At 38.6% G+C, this 5,265-nt stretch overlaps 1 long non-coding RNA gene across 1 annotated transcript in view; it reads left to right on the forward strand.

Moving 5' to 3' along the window:
- Positions 1–4,209, forward strand: part of LOC107703973 (uncharacterized) — a 19,519-nt gene extending 15,310 nt beyond the window's left edge. Inside the window, exon 3 of the long non-coding RNA XR_001635896.1 lies at positions 4,129–4,209. This is a non-coding gene — a long non-coding RNA (uncharacterized LOC107703973). The remainder of the gene's footprint in view (positions 1–4,128) is intronic.
- The last annotated feature ends 1,056 nt before the right edge of the window (positions 4,210–5,265 follow it).

The following is a 5,265-nucleotide window of genomic DNA, read 5'->3' on the forward strand; positions in this document are numbered from 1 at the left end:
AGCTGAAACGATGGAATCTTGCGTCCCGACGCCCATTGTCGTTTACGAATCCCCACGACACCCTACGTCAAGCAAATCGTGGCAAAATCGGGCTAAAATCATGTAGTCTGAACCGGGCATTAGTTAGTCTGTAATGTTGCTGTTTGAGCATAAACATATCTGCAAAGTTACAAAGTTCAAATTCCACTTCAAAAGGAGATATTTTATTTAACAGAAATAACTTTTCAAAAGCTACAATGAACGACTCGTTTGGACTACAGCGCATATTTTCCAGGATTTGTGATATCACAAATATTGACGAATGGGATGAGACCTGGTTGAGCTGCACTAGAGAAGGCAACGAGTGTTATCACTATGTCGGAGACACGCTAGCTTTCCCAAAGCAGACGAACTTAGAGTGGTTACAATCATCCGGGTTTAAATCGCGCTCAAATTGATTTGATATTGACGCAATATTTACACTGAAGCTCGCAGGCGGCTATGGTAAGGAGCGTGACATTTTCCGACCAGGCACCGAGTGGTGCCAATCACAACACACACTGGCCCAGCTAACCAATCAAAGCACATTTCGTATTTCAGAAGGCGGGCCTTCATTTGATACAGGAACTATTCGAGCCGTTCATGCCAGACTGGGGAGAGAGGTGTTGTAATAAGGTAAAATATGAGAAAAATAATGTGTTTTTCGAACAACCTAGTATGAGAGCCTGTTCTAGTACACCCCCAAAACAAAATCAAGACTTTGTAAAAGAGCATAATAGGACCCCTTTAACCGAGAAATTAGCTTAGCTGAACAAAACATCATATGGTGTGACACTGTATCATATGGTGTGACCGTTTTCCAAGTGTTCAGCGTGCAGGTTTCACTCTCCCTCTAGTCGTCGTCACTGCCCAGTGTGATGCTCCACTCAATAATCCGCTCTTTGAATGTGCATTTCGCTCATGTATCGCTCATGTTCACCGGAAAAGCAAAGTCTGCTCAAATAATGCGCCGGCAGGAAATTTCTATGTAGTATTCTTGTTTCTGTTTGCAATAGCGTTACTCTGCTGTTACATGTGGTGCTTTTCCACTGCATGGTACGACTCGTCTCGGCTCAGTACGGCACGGCAAGGCTCGGTTTGCGTTTCCACTGCAGTTTAGTACCGCTTTAGAGTGGGCGGGGCTATTCATATGTCATTATAGTTGCGCCGCCTCTACTGCCGCGACTCCTGAAAAACGTTTTCATTCCGCGTCGCCCCATCAAGCTCTCGCTGGATCCGCTCCTTGGCTATCAACGAGAGGAACGTCTGTACTTCCTCAGCAGACAATGAAACAGCCATTTTTTTGGTTGTTAAAAAAAGGTGCGCTCGTTCAAAACAGTTGCGTTTGATCCTATGCTGGCTGTGCTGATTTAAATCTAGCGGTTCTCTTGTGTCTCGTGTCGCAAGCTCAGTGACGCAGGTAGTGGCGATTCTCTCCGGCCAATCAGTGATCAGCAGAGTTTACACGTCACGTTTTGGTAATGGTACGGCTCGCTTGGAACCTCAGCCTCAGAGGTGGTACTGAAAAAAGTACCAGGTACCAGGTACTGTACCCAGTGGAAAACCCCCCAAAAGTGAAACGTACCGAACCGTACCGTGCCGTACCATGCAGTGGAAAAGCGCCAATGGTGTAGTACAGCTGTACTGGGCAACTCTGGTAAAATGAAGCTCCCCTCTCATTCACTGATCTGCTCCCCGCTATGCTCTGCTCACATGCTCTAAAAATACTGAATAAAAATAATATATTGATATTTAATATTTATATATTTTCTGTCCAATTTTTTGTTACTTTCAATAAAAGTGTGGTTATTTCATTGACTTGTGTTTTTAAAATTCAGTATCAATAAAATTAGAGTTAAATTAAAAAGTCTTACAACATTAATTTATATTATTTAATAAAATAATAATTATTACAAAGCATTTTCAGTTTTCGGCCAAGTGCATCCAGAATTTTCGGTTTCCGTTTCCGTCAAGAATTTTTATTTTGGTACATCCCTATTACATACACCTTTTAAAATGATAAATAAATAAATATTCAAAACGTATTGAAAGAGTTTAATGGTGAACATTAAATTCCCCATACAATTAATGTATTCCTTTTCAATTTTATACTTAACTTAACCATGTTTCACCAGGTTTGCCATGCTTTGCATATTAAAAAATGCAGTTTTCTGTGTGTCAGGCAGAAATGTCAAGTAAAGAGAGGACACAAAAATACAGGGAAAGACTCATTGCTGACCATGCAATGTTCATGTTGAAGGTTCTTGATGTGAGATGCTTGATTTACTCATATTTCTGAGTTTCATAACATTTTTAACATTTTAAAAAGATGTTAGTATGTTTGATGATTTTTAGTCTTTTTAATATTAATTGAATTTAATTAATTGAATGTTGAATGCATATAAAATACACTTTTTGCATTGACAAATTGTGGTGTGGTGCAGTTCATCATATAGTGTGACACTATATCATTTGGTGTGACAATCAGAATTGTGACAATAAAAATACTTTTTTTAGTTATAAATCATAAAAAAATCAATGGAATAAAAGAGAAATAGTATCAGCAAGAGTTACAAGCATTTTGTTAGATTTATAACAGGGTTTGTCAGAATTAACCTAAAAGTATCTGGAAAGGCTGAGGAGAGATGTCTTACTTTGCATGATGAGTTAGAAAAATAATACAAAATCTAATGGATCTGCACAAAAAAAAAGTAAACTCTTAAGATAGTAATGATAAAGATTTATGATGAAGTTAGTTACTTAGGTAGAGTTTATCCCATTTTCATTTTATATAGAATAACGTTTATGTCACACCATGTGAAAATTTTAGGCACGAATGCAACAAAGTGGTGAATAAATCCAATTTCCAATACAAAATCTAAAAGACCACATATATTTTTGGAAATTCAAGAGTCAGTACAACGCAACTCATTATATGTTATGCCTAATATTTGAAGTAAAAAAAAAAAACAGTTTTCAGGCTTATATGTCAACCACCCACATGGTCCTTCAAGGCTGCCATTGCCTGCCACTTCCACGGAACTCCGACCAACTTTGATGGACGTTATTGACATCTCCTGATCCAAGAAAGTTTGCGAGGCTAAGAAAGTTTAAGCAGCCCTTAAACCTATACCACTATTCTCCTCAGTACAGAGAAGTCAGAATTCATCCATTTGCCACCCACTCATCAACCCAAACCAGCAGTCATCAGAGGTGGAAAGATGAAAGCCTTCTGTCCATTCTGTGACCATAAAAAAGCACTATCTGAGTAGCTGCAATAACTTTAAACAGCTCAGTAAGGGGAAAAAAAGTGGAGTGGATAAAGAGCAAAAAAGATCTTGGCACTGCAGTCATGTTGACAAAGCTGCTCAATGTACATTGAAGACTCTCTCTCAGACCTGTAACAGGAAGCACATCCTCATCCTGCATGATGTAAATGACCAGGGTAAAGCCATTGAATAATCTCCATGAACAAATGCAGTTCTGTATGTTGACCACCCAATCTATAACAGCAATGTATTTTTGATGGTGAGCAAAGTCTTACTCCACAATGGAGATTGATTGAGGCCTACGCTGTCCTAGATGATGGGTCAGAGCAAACCATTATCTTTCAGGAAGCAGTGCAGAGACTAAGACTGGAGGGAACACCAGAGGACTTAGTGCTCTGCACAGTGAGACAGGACACACAGACCATTCAGAAGGCTGCTGTCACTTTCACTACATCACCAGCCGCTCACCCTGGTAAGAGGTACATGATTCATAGTGCCTTCACTGCTAAAGCCTTGGGACTGGCCGAACATACTCAGCCAGTAAGTGCCACTTATATTGGTTTGTGTACAATAATTTCTCTGCAGTAAAGCCATTTCAGGTTTTTCTGATGATATTCTGTTTTTGTTTTATGCCTGCTGCAATCATGAGTGAAACATCACATCATCATTGTGTATAAGTGCCAACCTTGAAGAATAAAGGTCAATTGCACTTATTGAGTCATCAGATATTTAATTATTGTTGCGCATGAAAAATATACTTACACTATTACATACCTTGGGTTGCTAGCAACCCTATACATTTTTACAAAAAATTAATTCGAAAAAAACAGAGCTGAAGAAGACATTTTTTATATATTTTTCCTTGTTATATTGTTTACAATTAATAGACTGAGGAATACTAAGAAGGTTGATGTCTAAATTTTAAAAAAATTAACGAGGGGGAGGGTAGTGAATAACGTCCCGGGTCGCTAAAGACCCAAGGTATGAGTTTAAGGGTTAAAGCAAGGAAAAGTACTCTTTTAGATAAACAAGTCAACATAATGGATGACAGTTGTGGAAGTAGAGAAACAATGACCTGCGGGAATCCTTGTAAATATTTAAATTCAAATGAAAGGCACAAGAGTCTGCTGTTTCTGTCAATGGTAAGTTTTAATTTAAAATCTTTGTTATCCCTACTACCTTTTAATGTAAGAAAGGCAGGCTTTAGGCTGTTTTTAAATTTTTTGCAAAATGCTTAAGAATCTTGAAGAAGATGGAGACACAGCCAACCACTTCTTAAAACACATCATCAGACCCTACTTACCCAGCCAACAGACTCGTTATTTAAGACATACTGCTGCTGCACAAATAGCATATAAAATAACCCCCCAACAAAGCTGAAACGAGAAGATAAACAAAACGGCTAAAATGTGTATGCTGCTGACAGCATGAAAACGTACTGCTGATATAATAATGTGCTTGAAAGCATCCCCAGAAGGCAGGAGAGAGATGAAATGATAAAGGTCATGAAATGATGTTTTAGCAGGTATTGAAACTGGAATCAAGGAATGTGATTTTTTTTACTATTCATCTAAAATTTTGGTGTCATAAATGCCTGTTTTTTTGTTTTTTTCTGTGGATGGTAAAAAAATGATATTGCTGGCCGGTAAATTTCCTTAAGTCACCGGCCATTGGCAGGTCTGGCAAAAAGTTTACTCCTGCTTACTACTCTCTCGAATACCTGTGCGTAGTTTTATGACTATATGTTTGCAAGTTTAGAAATGTAAAGCTGATGAACACGAATAATACACTGAAATGAGAAGACCGTTCACTTATCTGACTGTTGAGATTCAGAAGAACTCTGAAAGCACACTGCAATGCTAAAGCCACTAGAAGGCAAGCCTGCAACCTTTAGCCAAAAAAGCATAACGGCTAATCCTAACGCTTCCGCTTTGGCAGTACGTGGGAAATGAGACCAGAGGCCTTTTTTTTTTTTTTT

The sequence above is a fragment of the Sinocyclocheilus anshuiensis genome, unplaced genomic scaffold (assembly GCF_001515605.1).
Source record: "Sinocyclocheilus anshuiensis isolate Anshui unplaced genomic scaffold, SAMN03320099.WGS_v1.1 scaffold2532, whole genome shotgun sequence".
NCBI lineage: Eukaryota > Metazoa > Chordata > Actinopteri > Cypriniformes > Cyprinidae > Sinocyclocheilus > Sinocyclocheilus anshuiensis.